This window comes from Globicephala melas, chromosome 20, assembly GCF_963455315.2.
Source record: "Globicephala melas chromosome 20, mGloMel1.2, whole genome shotgun sequence".
Classification (NCBI taxonomy): Eukaryota; Metazoa; Chordata; class Mammalia; order Artiodactyla; family Delphinidae; genus Globicephala; species Globicephala melas.
In genome coordinates, this window is record NC_083333.1 from 21,016,153 (window position 1) to 21,031,273 (window position 15,121).

Consider the following 15,121-nt stretch of genomic DNA (forward strand, 5'->3'; position numbering starts at 1 on the left):
ATCTCATTTAGTGTGTTCGAGAATTAGGAAAAAGAACCTTGAGCATACAGAGCATGGAAATAAAAGGAGGGTGTTTCAGAGGCAGGGAGCCATCCACGTAATAAGTGTAGGGAGATCCAGATAAACTTGAAGACTGAGAAAAGCACCAGAAAGTCACTGGTGAACTTCAAGAGAGGACATTCAAGCTGGTGCTGAGGTCCAGAAGCCAGCTGTTATGGGGTTCAGGTGGCAAGGAGTGACGGCAGCTCTGGCAAGGGGACAGCTAGACAGTGAAGAAACCAACTCAAGAGAAAAGAAGGAGCGAGTCGTTTTTTCATTTTTTTAAGAATGGAAAAACTTATGTTGGTTAAACAGGGAAAGAATGAACTTATTACTATTAATCGGACTATTCAGATTACTCATATATCTCATTCTCTAGCCACTTTGGCTAAATGGGGTAGATAATCTTGCTTTTTGTTGTAAAGCTTAGAGATGGAGCTGATGCTTTCCTCCTCTTGAGAGAGCCTCAACTTATGGGAAGAAGTTCCATGTCCCTAAGATGAGGATCTGCAGGCCTCATGACCAGGAAACATGTATACGTTTCTTGCCCTGATTTATGAAGCCATGTGTCAGTGCACTAGAGATACGCCACCTGTGTCATGCTGCTAAGGAAGAAACTCACAAGCTTGGTTTTCCCTGGACTAGCTTGTCCGAGGGATGCACAGTCTTGCTGGGGAGAGTCCACAGTGTATGTAGGACACCAGGTGCTGGGTCCCCACCCCTGTGATGGGCCACACTGCTCTCCTGCCACTTGGGTTGCAGATTGAGAAGGGGTGTGAAGTAGTGGGAATCCTGCTCTGTGACAAAGCGAATGAGGAAGCTGCAAGCCTCCTGACAGATTCCTGCTTTAGGGAGCAAATGCCAGGTCTGCGCCTGGTGCAGTGCCTGACAAACACAGTAGGAGTCTAAAGAACAGCATTTGAAGGGATGAAGATCCGTCAGTCACACAGTGAGGAGGACGTCATCAGCATGTGATTTCTTCTGGTAACCTGGTAACTTTTCCCTTGAAGTGCTTTTGCGTCTGTTGTTCCATGTACTGTATTGTTTCAGCCCAAGACCTCTCCTGCCTTAAACACAAGTGAATCTGTTCTCCCTTCATTCTGTCCTTCTTGCTTAATGCCTGCCTTGTGTATGGTCGTGGTCGGTACCCACCTTTCTCAGTCCTTCTGAGTTCAGTACAGGGACACAGGGAGCAGTTCAGCTTGGAGAAGGGAGGAAAGAGAAGGCAAGAAAGACCGTCACAGGGAAGGAAGACAGGTCCTTGCTCTGCTTGGCTCTGGGTTAGAACTAGGGAGCTTCAGGGGGTTAGATGCCAGCTCAGCCTAAAGGAAGACCTTCCTTCCCCAATTTGCAGTTGATTTTTAATAGGGAAATAATATTGCAATACAAAGCAGAAGACTACAGGAGTACAGAAATAAAATATATATCCTCTATACTTCCCCACTTATTCCACTCCCTATAGACTATTTCTTTGAAGTTTCTATTCATTCATTCAAAAAATACTTCCAGAGGGCCTACTGTGTGCTGCACTCTGTTCTAGTTGCTGGGGACTCAGGGATGAACAGAACAGTCTAAGACCCTTGTACTCACAGACAGACAATAAATAAGACAAATATACAATGTGACGAGTACTAGGAAGAAAAGTGAAGCAGGATGAGGGGCTAGAGAGCTCTGGGGGTCATCAGGGAAGGGCTTTCGCAGGCTGTCACTTTGTGCAGAAATTTGAGTGAAGTGAGGGTGTGAACTGGCTTGTGACTCTTTGTCTCTTCCCCTCACTCCCTCTCTCTCAGTCTTTCCTTTTTTTCTCCCAGAAGCAGGACCATACATACTATTCTGCAGCCTGGCTTTCTCAAGTCATACTATGATGTAGACCTATTTCTGTGATGGTGTGTACAAACCCACCTTCGTTCTTTTTAATGCTGCACACAGTTCTGTATTTACATGTGTATATGTACACACACATACATGTATATGTGTATATGCATATATTTTAAAAGTGGGCTTAAACTGTAGACACTGTTTTGTTGCCAGCCCAGATACAGAGCAGAGCCCAGGAATCCCATATTGGGGATGACGACTACGTGATGCAGTGACATGACTTGAGAGGCAGGAAACCTGCTGGGCTATTTTTCATACTTCGTATAAAGTTTTATAAATGATAAATGACCTCCAGCCCTTCAGTCTGTTTTCCTTTCTTCATTATCCCTATTTTATTCCTATTCTATTAGTCCTTCTACACTTCTGTTCTTCGCATCTGCTTTTTTCCCTGAGTCCCTTGGGGCACAGCAGAGAGGGGTGGTTCTCACTTAGGCTGTGCTGCGATTCAGGTGGCTGCACTCCAGGGTGTTTTTATTTTAAGGGGATGAAGACAGTACTTAAGGCACAGGGCAAATCTCAGGCTTAGTGTTGCCCTTGCTTGGGGAGGTTGTCTGGTGTGTGGGGTGGGGTGGGGGTGAACTCAGGCCCTGACTAGTCCTAACTAAGGCCCTGACACTGTCTCTAACTAAGGCCTGGAAGCTGTCCCTAATATAGGCCCTGATGCCGGCAATAACTAAAGTCCTGACACTATCCTGAGCTAATATCCTGACCCATCTCTAAACAAGGTCCTGACACTGTCCCTAAGAAAGCCCTGTTGCTGTCCCTAACAGGCCCTGAAGCTATCCCTGAGGCCCTGATGCTGTGACTAACTCAGGCCCTGATAATGTCTTTAACTAAGACCCTGATGCTGATCCTAGCTAAGGCCCTGACATTGTCTCTAACTCAGGTCCTGATTCTGTCCCTAAGGCCCTGACATTGTCCCTAACTCAGGTCCTGACTTTGTCCCTAACTAAGACCCTGAAGCTGTCCCTAACACAGGCCCTGAGGCTATCCCTAACTCAGGCTCTGACTCTGTCCCTACCTCAAGCCCTGAGGCTGGTCCTAACTCAGGCCCTGATGCTCTCAATAACTAATCTTGACACTATCCCTAGCTCTTTCCCAGACTCTGTCCCTAGCTAATGTCATGACTCTGATCCTAACAAAAGCCCTGATGCTGTCCCTAACAAAGGCCCTGAAGCTACTCCTAACTCAGACCCTGCCACTGTCCATACCTAAGGCCCTAATGCTAGTCCTAATGCAAACCCTGATGTTAGGCCTAACTCAGGCTCTGATACTGGTCCTAACTAAGGCCCTGAAGCTGTCCCTAACATAGGCCTTAATGCCATCAATAACTGAAGTCCTGACACTACCCTTAGGTAATGTCATGAGGCAACTCACCAAAGTCCCAACACTGTCCCTAAGTAAGCCCTGAGGCCATCGCTAACTCAGGCCCTGAGGCTGTCTCTAACTCAAGCACTGACCCTGTCCCTAATGGAGGCCCTGATACTGTGCCTAACTCGGGTCCTGGCAATGTCTTTAACTAAGACCCTGATGCTGATCCTAACTACGGTCCTGATGCTGGTCCTACGTCATGCCCTGACACTCTCCCTAACTAAGGCTCTGACGCTGTGCATAATATCTTGGTCTGTCCCTAATTCCCTGAGGCTTTCCATAACTAAAGACCTGACACTGTTTCTAACAGCCTGACTCTGTACCTGATACTGAATAAGCAGCCTCTCTGCACCAGTTTTGAATCGAATCTCAAGAACAGTGTTTTGGAAGAAATAGGAAAGATTAGTTTTATCACTCTGCCAGCCAATAGAGGACATAGCAGGCTCGTGCCCTCAACAACTGTGTGTCCCAGTGCGGGGAGGATTGGTGAGGTGTTTTATAGCAATGGTTCAAGGGTGTGGTTGCTGATAAGGATCAGGGTGTATACAGGGCCTGCACTCCTTTAATCTGGCCTCAGACAGTCTCTTGATGAGCTTCTCTGGAATGAAGAATGCTAACATCTTCCATTTGTTGGGGGTTTTAGTTACTTAAGGAGCTCAAAAATATTGTTATGTGTATCCCTTGAGGCAGAACCAGGACCCTGCCTCAAGGCTGCACTGTTGTTTCTTGACTGTTCCTCCCTGTCTCTGCATCCCCTCCCTTCCCTGATTAGCAACTGTTCGAATCCACCCTTTGGAACTCAGGGAAGGTCCTGGAGTGTCTAGTCTATTCCCCACAAACAAGTTAGGAGGCACACAGAAAGGCTTCTGTGCCCAGGAGACCCACAGAGTCCCACTCAGTTTAACTCCTCCTCTTCTAGACACTCCCCAATCTTTAGGACAACAGGTTTTTGACAAAAAAAGGAATAATCATTTCAGATTGAGACATTAATCATAAACTTGGCACAGGAACTCGGTTTTAAGGGGACTCAGTTTTAATCCCCACTTCAGTTTTATCTTCCCCCACATCTTTCAGGCAACGGGGCAACGACTGCTCTGGCTGCTTCCTGCTGAAACTGGGGGCGGGGGCGGGCATCATCCTGCCTAAATCTGGGGGAATGGATACCAAATTACAAATATTTGAGTTCCAAGTCCTGGACCTGAGACTCGTATGATTAAGATCTCAATCCCTTGGTCTGCCATTTTGGTGCAACCAACCCAGTTACAATAGGAGGGGTAACAACTGAAACTTTAATAGTAAAAGTACATCCCATTCCCTTAGGAATTCAGGAGAATAAGTCTGAAACCCAGTCTGGAACTGGCACTTTGGAGAGACTTTGTAGCCAGTTGTCTAATTCTACCTAAGTAGGTCTTAACTTCTGATGTAGTATTAACATATCCATAACAGGAGCTATTGACCACTACACATATGTCTCATCTTTCTATTAGTATCTGATCTAACATCATTGTTTAAAATTTAATAGTTAAGAGAGGAGTCCTTGAAAACGTACAGTTGCAGCTACCAGCAGACATTGTTTTGAAAATGGCCAGTGGCATCCCAAGTCTGACATAGCTCAGAAATTCAAGTTCAACAATACAGGAATGTGGGGACTTCCCTGGCAGTCCGGTGGTTAAGACATCATCTTCCAATGCAGGGGGTGCTAGTTTGATCCCTGGGTGGGGAGCTAAGATCCCACATGCCTCGTGGCCTAAAAACCAAAACATGAAACAGAAACAATATTGTAACAAATTCAATAAAGACTTAAAAAATGGTCCACATCAAAAAAAAAATCTTGAAAAAGAAAACAAAAAAACAATACAGGAATGCATCTAAAATCACATCTACAATGGTCACTTAGCTTTACCTTGGATGTCTGAAGCATAGTTACTCCTTTTTGACTGTCAAATGCATTCCCCTCCTCAATTCCAAAGCAGATGTACAATGCATGTCCGAAAGGCTACAAAATGGGCCTCTTTGGTCAGTAAAATTTAAGTTAAACCATGTACAAGCCAAAGTAACTTCCTCACACCTCAATACGTGAAGAGTTTTTTTCCCTTTTGATTACAAGTTTTTCAATAGAGAGCATTCATGATCAAAATATCAATCCCTCAATGCCAGAGTGATTCAGCTGTTTGGTCCAGGTGTAGATCATGTCCCTCAGCGCTAGGCCTCCTTTATATTTGCCTAGTTAATCCACATTGGGGGAATACTGATCAGGTATCATGAACATGCTCAGAGGTATGTTAATGAGAAAGTGCTTTATATAGGCCATACATTTTATTATTCATACCCAATTGTCACACAAGCATTGTACATGTGCTTTTAGCAGTAGACCTAAAGCAAACAGTGATACATCATGAGTAATTACATTCTGATAATTTCACTAGGTAGTTTTCCTTTCCTCCTAAACATCAGGGCAAAAGTGAAGCCAACACAGTAACTTTCATAAATACAGACTTCAATACAGAGGTGTCATTTACCCAACTGCTCAAAGTCCTAAGTAGCTCCAGGGGAAGGACTTCCCTGTGTCTGGAAAACACAGATCAAAGCCAGTAACAAAAAAACAAAAACGTTATAACCATATTCACCAGTTCACCCAGTAACCAATCCTTTTGTTAACTTTTTATGAAGCCATCAGATTCTCCATTAAGATTTTTCATTTCTTACCCAGTTTGGCGTTATGATACGAAATTTATCAGAGACCTGTGTTTGCCAAAAGGTCCTCCACATAGATCTTCTTGAAGATGGAGCACTTTTCCAAAGTGTTAGAGCACAACAATAACTATCTATAAATCACATAAAGACTTAAAAGGTCACTGTTAAGCATTTGATCACAATGTAAATGACAAAAGAAACAATTACTGCTGTTACATGAAACATTTAAAAATAACTAGAATTATGACTGATAACATTTTACCAGGACATACTAGAGTTTTAGGAATTCCATGTAACGTAACATACTAATCAAACATTTCTCTCTGAGGTGGCTCAGGGGCCTTCTAAAGCACCTCAAAGTTAGCTGGAGATAAAAAGAACTGTTAGAATCGGCCAAACAACACTTATTCACTGAACCAAAGTCAGGAGATTTCAAACACAAATACAGATCACAGACACAGGCAGAGGAACTCACAAGCTGTTATTAAAAGCAGCGTTCCAAGAAAACTTTGGAGGGAGAAACCAAAGCCAGTCTTGCCCTAACCCACTTCCAACAAAATCCATTTACCCAACTAAATTTAATCCAATAGAAAATCCTGGTCATGCACAACTCTTTCCTCAGTTTTCCCTTTTCACAAATTTTCATCACCTTCTGTATCCATCTTATTTTGCCCCTTATTTTCTTCTGCATTCAGAAACTAACAGCTCTAGTAAAAAGTGACTTTCTTTTCTCTTTGTACTATCAGCCTGGTACCTAGCTGCTCACTTTCTTTATTATGTAGCTTCATAAATGCTTGAACATATGGAACTTCTTTTGCCTTTCTCTTCCTGTGACAAAAGAACTCTAGCTGAAGGATAGTATAGTCATTTAGGCTACCATTCAAAGACCACCTTTCCTCATTTTCAAGAATGTATCCATACATTGGCCAGACAAAATTACAATAGAATTCCATTATTTTCTTAGTCTTAGGTTTACAACTACAGGTTGAGCAGTCTGCCAGGATTTTGCCCATTGGCTCTCCGATGGAATTGAAGAAGAAGCACTTCCTATGTCTGAACCATAGAACACTCATACGCGGACTAAGAACAAAACAAAATCCTCACCACTAATGGAAGCCTCAAACCAAAGGAACCAGAAACCAAACAGAAACCAAAAACCAAACAGCACAAGACTCAAATCAGCTTCCAAGTCTCAACTTAGCCTGTGACCTCGGTCCAAGGGGTGCACCTTCCAAATGAGATTTCCTGGAATGAAAAGTCACCCAAATGGGAACCAAAGTTCCCCCAAATGTACAGGGCTAAAAGGACCTCAGAGTGCATGCCAGGGGAGTTACCACATGCTGGCTGAGGTATCGCAACATCCTAAATGCTACTTTTCTGGTTCCCCAAAATAATCCCTTGGAGTAGGACATTCAGGGCAGCGCAGGCAGGAGGAAGAGAGGAACATCCTCAAGGCAAAGATGGCCTTGGCAGTTGCTAGGGTGGTCCCTCTTCCACCATCTTCTCCTGCCCCAGAGTTCCAACTGCTGGGATGGCAGATGGGGTATGACTGGGGCTTGGCCTCTCCAGGCAAGGGTCCCAGGCAGTCTGGCCTCTAAAGGAATTCTCCAACCCTACACTCTCTCAAAAGAGGCTGGCATGGAGAAAATCAGAAGTGTCCAATCAAGTCAGGGGACCCACAGGGGCCTTCCCCAAGTCAGCCCCATATTGGGTACTAAACTTGATGCCGAAAACTCGACCTCTGTGCACCAGTGCACCAAATCGAATCTCAGAGACAGAGGTTTGGAAGAAGTAGAAAAGAATAGCTTTACTGCTTTGCCAGCCACAGGGGGACACAGAAAACTCGTGTCCTCAAAAACTGTGTGTCCCAATGCAGGAGGATCTGGTGAGGAGTTTTACAGCAATGGTTTAAGGACACAGTTGCTCCTAAGGATTAGTGTGTGTACAGGGCCTTAACTCCCTTTAATCTGGCCTCAGATGGTCTCTTGATGAGCTTCTCTGGAATGAAGAATGCTAAAATCTTCTATGTTGTGGGGGTTTTAGTTTGGTAAGGAGCCCAAAGATACTCTTATGTACATCCCTTTAAGGCCCTGAGGCTGTCCTTAACAAAGGCCCTCAACTTATCTTTAACTGAGGCCCTGACACTAACTAAGGACTGAGGCTGTCTCTAACTAAGGCCCTGAGTCTGTCTTTAACTAATGGCCTCACTCTTTCCCTAACTAAGGCCCTGACACAGTCCCTGACACGGCCCCTAAGAACATGAGCTGTCCCTCATTAATGCCTTGATGCGGCCCATAACTGATGTACTGAAGATGGCACTAAGGTCCTGACCATGTCACTAATGACCCCAAATGTCTCTTACTAAGGCCCTCAAGTTACCTCTGAGGCCCTAAAGATGTCCATAACTAAGTCCCTGACACTATCTCTAAGACCCTCAAGTTATCTTTAACTGAGGCCATGACAATGTCCCTAACAAAGGACTTGATGCTGTCTCTAACTAAGGCCCTGAGTCTGTCTTTACCTAATGGCCTCACTCTTCCCCTAACTACGCCCTGACGCTGCCCCTAACCAAGGCCCTGACACTCTTCTTAACTAAGGACTTGCCGCTGTCCCTACCTAAAACCCTGACACTGTCTGTAACTAAAGACCTGACTCCTTCCCTAACTAACACCCTAGTTTTGGCCCTAACTAATGCCCTGACACTGATTCTAATTATGGCCATGATGCTGGCTCTAAGGCCCTGAATATATCCCTAAGTAACAGCCTGACTTTTGACTAACTAAGGCTCTCACGTTATCTCTAACTTAGGCCCTGACGCTGTCCCTTATAGTTTAAGCTGTCACTAAATAATGCCCTGATCCTGTCCATAACTAAGGCCCTGAATATGTCCCTAAGTACATCTCTGACGATGTCCCTAACAGCCCGAACTGTCTCTTCAAGTTATCACTGAGGCTCTGACACTGGCTCTTACTAAGGCCTCACCCTGGGACTGTCCCAGGCTGCTGAGCAGTTTTCTCTTGTCTGCATCTCTAGACAGCTGCCTGCCATTGGCCACTCTAAGATTCTACGATGCAGTGGTCCCACGTGGGATGTGCCTGTGTAGGCTCACCTGCGGGAGGAGAGTCATGGCCACTCCGCCCTCCAGGGGACTGCGGCTCAGGGTAGGAATCTCTCAGCCAGTGTCTGGACACAGGGTTCTGTGTCCTTGTTTGTTGTAAATCCCTTGGAGTTACCTCTAACATTTTTTAAATGGATATCGCCCCCTCAGCATATTTATAATATAAATTATTTACCACATTAAAATTCAGGAATGACATTATTAGAATGAGCAGGAGAACACTGGATGCCCCCCCAATGATCTATTACTTGGAGGATTTAAAATTCTAATGAGAAAACACTCACTCTCCTCACCCTCTTGGGCGTCAGCACAAGGCGGGAATCAGCTGCATCCTTTATTTATCCCTCTGATTTTCCAGAACCTTTCCTTCCAGGAGAAATCTCTGGGCTCTGCGGGAGCTGTGAGTGGTGGCCGTCAGGTAAATCTGAGACTGAAAAGCAAGAGGAAGAGAGACAGAGGAGGAGATGAGAATCGGTGACGGGGAGAAGCAGTGGCGTCCACGTTCAATCGCAGGCTGAGAGTCTGGGTTAGTCTCCAGCGAATCTAAGGACCACCAGGGTCTGGCCCCACTGGCCTTGTCACCTGGTGTGGGGACTGGGGACAGCCAAACCCCCATGGCCACTCTCAGAGATACCAGGAAGGTGGGAGGGCACCCCTGAGAGCCAGATTGAAAATGGTCACGCTGTGAAATAATAAGATGCCCTTTCAGAAAAGTGAAGACTGTTCTCTTGGTTCTCAAAGACTTGCAAATACTCTGTGTCCTTCTGGAGGCATGCTGAAGCCTTCAGCCTTTGAGGGCAGTAATGGGAGTGCATCTGGGCTCAAAAGCATCCAGCACTCACTCCCTGAGGGTGCTGAGGATGACCCGTGTCCACCCCTCGGGTGCTGTGGGGCCTGAAATCCCCTGATCACCGAGGACGGGAGGGGCCGCACAGACACTCCCCTGGACCACCGGGGGCTTGGCTGCTGGGCTCCAGTCCTTTATCAGATACATGGTTTGCAAACATCTTGGGCCATTTTGGATGGTGGATTATCTTATTCCTTGCTCCTTTTATACACAACTGTTTTTCATCTTGAGGAAGTCCAATTCATCTATTTTGTCTTCTGTTGCTTGTGCTTTTGGTAGCAAATCTAAGAAATCATGACCAAATTGAAGGTCATGAAGATTTACTATCATGTTTTCTTCTATGAGTTTTATAAATTTGGTTCTTACATCTAGGCCTTTGGTCCATTTTGTGTTGATTTTGTAATCGGGGTGGGGGAGGTAAGGGTCCAACTTTATTCTTCTGCATGTGGGTATCCAGTTGTTCTAGCACCTGTGCTAACTGTTTGGGAGAAAATACCTGCAAATGATGTGACCAAAAAGGGTGTAATTTCTAAAGTATACAAATAGCTGATACAACTCAAAAAAAAAATCAAAAACTGGGCAGAAGGTCTAAATAGACACTTTTCCAAAGAAGACATACAGATGGCCAATAGGCACGTGAAAAGATGCTCCACATCGCTAATTATTAGAGAATGCAAATCAAAACTACAGTGAGTTACCACCTCATAGTGGTCAGAATGGCCATCATTAAAATGTCTACAAATAAATGCTGGAGGGGGTGTGGAGAAAAGGAAACCCTCCTACACTGTTGGTGGGGATGTAAACTGATGCAGCCACTATGGAAAACTGATGCAGCCACTTTGGAGGTTCCTCAAAAAACTAAAAATAGAATTACAATATGAACCAGCAATCCCACTCCTGGGCATATATCCAGACAAAACTATAATTCAAAGAGATACGTGCACCCTAGCGTTCACAGCAGCACTATTCACAATAGCCAAGACATGGAAGCAAGCTGAATGTCCCTCAAAAGATGAATGGCTATAGAAGATGTGGTACATATGTACAATGGAATATTACTCAGCCATAAAACAGAATGAAATAATGCCATTTGCAGCTACATGGATGGACCTAGAGATTATCACACTAAGTGAAGTAAGTCATAGAGAGAACGACAAATACCATATGATATCACTTATATGTGGAATCTAAAATGAGACCCAAATGAACCTATATACAAAACAAAAACAGACTCACAGATTTAAGAAAACAGACTTGTGGTTGCCAAGGGGAAGACAGGGGGGAGGGATGGATTGGGAATTTGGGATTAGTAGAAGCAAACTATTATATATAGGGTGGATAAACAACAAGGTCTTACTGTACAGCACAGGGAACTATATTCAGTACCCTGTAATAAACCATAATGGAAAAGAATATGAAAAACAGTATGTATATATGTATGTGTGTGTGTGTGTGTGTGTGTATATATCTGAATCACTTTGTTGTACAGCAGAAATTAACATGACTTTGTAGGTCAACTATTCTTCAATAAAATAAATTTTTTAAAAATTAGGTTGAGATTATACCATCAATTAATTTGAAGTCACTTTTATAAAGCAGGCCTTATTTCCCTTGTCCTTTCATCCTGGGACAAATGTATAACAGATAGAAACTAACCTGGATTACTCCAGGCTGAACTCATATCACACAGAACTTTAATTGTTGAACAAACCATTAATACCAGTTACACCACGGGATGTCCTGATTCAATATCAAGTTTGTAAACCTTGTATCAAGCCTGCAGAATCCACTAAATTTGGAAATTCAAACTGAAATGAAGCCAACTATCCCATGACTTCTCTAAAACTAGTTATACAACAATCGATTGGAAACCATATGCAATCAAATGAATGTGGACAGAAACAACTCTACCCTTCCTTTGTTTTCGTTTTAGATGAAGACGGTATTTAAGGTGATGTCTTGGGCCATTCCAAGGTGTTACTCAATTCCCTGGGTATCTCCCATGCACACAGGATGTACACGTGTTAGTTAACTTGTTTGTGCAACTACATGAAGGTAGTTAATACCACAAAACTGGATATGTAAAATGAATTAAACGCTAAAGTCATGTTTTGTATTTGTAATGACAATGAAAAAAAAGTGTAGTGCTGATATTTGTTACAAAAACGAACGTTAAAAACATCTTTAGTGAAAAAAGCCATACAGAAAAGGCCACCCAGGGCTTCCCTGGTGGCGCAGTGGTTGAGAGTCCGCCTGCCGATGCAGGGGACACGGGTTCGTGCCCCAGTCCGGGAGGATCCCACATGCCGCGGAGCAGCTGGGCCTGTGAGCCATGGCCGCTGAGCCTGCGCATCCGGAGCCTGTGCGTATCACAAGGGGAAAAAAAAAGAAAGAAAGAAAAGCCCACCCAGATCCCATACTCATCTTGTCTGCTTCAAATCCATCAAGGTTGTCCAAATGAGGGGAAAACTCAGTAATGGTTCCAGAAAAAGAAAACTGGATCAGGATGGAAAAAGACATTTTCATACAGTTGGGAGAGCAGATGAAAGTTAAAGTGGGCCTGTGTATTAAATTATAATGTGGACATCAGGATTTCCTCATTTAGGGATTATGTGCTGGTTCCTTGGGTAAAACACACTGAGCATTTTGTGTGAAGTGGCAAATGTGAGTACTTTTTGCCATTATTGAAACTTTTCTGTACATTTTAAGTTACTGGAAAGTAAATAACTTTTGTAAACAACCATATCAGTACCATGCCAGAAAATCAGATAAGACAGACATCAAACTTAGTTATAGAGGCCAAGACTCACCCAGACCACGTCCAACCGAAGTTGTGATACTTACTTCCCTTGTAGGAGTCCACACGGTATTAACAGGCACCGTGGGAAGAGGATGTTAGTTAGCTACCATGGCGTGGGTCCTGTGGATTACCTGGGGTGCAGTAGAAACAGTGAGATTTTAGTATTACAATTTTTCACATTACTTCAAAAAATATGTTAAAAAATAAATTCAGTAAAGTTGCAAAATATGGAATCAATATACACAAATCAGTTTTATTTCTGCACACTAATAATGAACCACCAGCAAAAAAAATCAAGAAAACAATCCCATTTACAATTCCATCAAAAAGAACAAACTATTTAGGAATAAATTTAACCAAGGACATGAAAGACCTATACTCAGAAAACTATAAAGCATTGATAAGGAAACTGAAGACACAATAGAAAACAATATTCCATGCTCATGCATCAGAAAAATGACTATTATTAAAATGTTTGGGGCTTCCCTGGTGGCGCAGTGGTTGAGAGTCCGCCTGCCGATGCAGGGGACACGGGTTCGTGCCCCGGTACGGGAGGATCCCACGTGCCACGGAGCGGCTGGGCCCGTGAGCCATGGCCGCTGAGCTTGCGTGTCCGGAGCCTGTGCTCTGCAACGGGAGAGGCCACAACAGTGAGAGTCCCGCGTACCACACACAAAAAAAATGTTTGTTCTACCCAAAGCCATCAACAAACAGTGCCAGGAAAACTAGACACCAGTCTCCAAAGAATGACACTGGTCACCCACTGCACATAAAACTAACTAAAGTGCACAATATTCCACACTAAACCCTTTCTCTCCTGAGTGCCCTGAAGAGGCACCCCACCCACCCTGCAGTCAGCTGCACAGGAAGATTTTCCACACTTGCTCATTTTTTCCTCTTGTGGAGTCTCCTCACCGGTGGTTCCTGAGAAAACCCAGCTCCTGTTAGTGTGGGCAATGCCTCATGGTCCAGAAACCTAAGCCCTGACAGGAGACAAAGCTCCTGTCTGCTTGTCACAGAGCAAAGTCTGTGGGCAGGGTGCACCTGTGCCCCCAAGGTCAGACAGGTGGGTTTGGCGCCCCCTGTGGGACGTCAGAGAAGCGCCGGGAGTGCCGCACTCACAAACCCAGAGGCCTCATCCGGGAGGCAGTTCTGCTGTGTATACTAAGTTTGGAAATCCAAACTGAAATGGAGCCAAGTATCTCACTGTATCTTCTCAAAAGAGGGTTAAGGAGCAATTAATCAGAAACCATATGTAATGAAATGAATGTAGACACAAACTTCACAACTTAAACCAATTCACTCAAAATTGCCCATAGACAAATTTAAATTACCAAACTATAAAAATCCTAGAAAAAAAAGAAAATCTACATGACTTTGGGTCTGGTGACCTTACTCAGAAAACCAAAAGACAAACCACAAACTGCAAGAAACTATTTCCAAAACACGTATCCGATAAAGGATCTGTACTCAAATTATGCCAACAACACCATTAAAATTTGGTAAAGATTGAAACACACACCTGACCCAAGAAGATAAACAGGCAGTAAATAAGCATACAAGAATAAGCTCAAGATGCTGGTGGATGCACGTGCAACCAGCTTCAGAAGACAGTTTGGCAGTTTTTTCCAAATCTAAACATTCTCACCTTAGGATCCAAGAAGTGTGCCTCTTGTATTTAGACAACTGCTTTGAAAAACTGTGTTCAAACCAAAACTAGCATCAAGTAATGCACAGCAGCTCTATTATAATGGCTAAAAACTTAAAGATATCAGGATGTCCTTCTGTAGATGAATTCATAAGCAAATTAGGGCACATACATGTCAAGGGGAGCAGAATACATCACCCCAAAATATGCCCATTTGACAAAAGGATTATTTTGGACGGATTAATTTAAGAAACGGGGGCTTCCCTGGTGGCGCAGTGGTTGAGAGTCCGCCTACCGATGCAGGGGACATGGGTTCGTGCCCCCGTCTGGGAAGATCCCACATGCCGCGGAGCGGCTGGGCCCGTGGGCCATGGCCACTGAGCCTGCGCGTCCAGAGCCTGTGCTCTGCGACTGGAGGGGCCACAGCAGTGAGAGGCCCGCGTACCGCATAAAAAAAAAAAAGAAAAGAAACAGACCCAGGAGAATCTTTCAAAACCAAGTAGAAAATGCCCTTTTATGAGGTAAATTTACAATTATTAAGGATATCTCCATTTGTAAGGGTATGTCCCTCTCTGGACCAGGAATTGAATGATGACTAAATATCAGGAAAAGCTTGTTGGGACTTCCCTGCTGGTCCAGTGGTTCAGACTCCATGCTCCCAATGCAGGGGACCAGGGTTCAATCCCTGGTCAGGGAACTAGATCCCGCATGCTGCAAATAAGAGCC

At 44.2% G+C, this 15,121-nt stretch overlaps 1 protein-coding gene and 1 long non-coding RNA gene across 3 annotated transcripts in view; one reads left to right on the forward strand and one right to left on the reverse strand.

Annotated features, from left to right (window-relative positions):
- LOC132594161 (transcription factor COE1-like) overlaps nucleotides 1-7,282 on the forward strand; it is a 25,356-nt gene extending 18,074 nt beyond the window's left edge. The window contains exon 5 of the mRNA XM_060290710.1: nucleotides 6,947-7,282. The gene's annotated coding sequence lies outside the window, so the exon portion shown is untranslated. The remainder of the gene's footprint in view (nucleotides 1-6,946) is intronic.
- LOC132594163 (uncharacterized) overlaps nucleotides 1-13,334 on the reverse strand; it is an 18,047-nt gene extending 4,713 nt beyond the window's left edge. The window contains exons 1-3 of one of the 2 annotated variants that reach the window (XR_009560388.1): nucleotides 12,792-13,334; nucleotides 9,385-9,530; nucleotides 4,838-5,035 (exon numbers count right to left, since the gene is read on the reverse strand). This is a non-coding gene — a long non-coding RNA (uncharacterized lncRNA). Of the gene's footprint in view, nucleotides 1-1,191; nucleotides 5,036-9,384; nucleotides 9,531-12,791 lie in introns of both variants that reach the window. The other variant, XR_009560387.1, reaches the window with a different exon arrangement.
- Nucleotides 13,335-15,121: the final 1,787 nt, after the last annotated feature.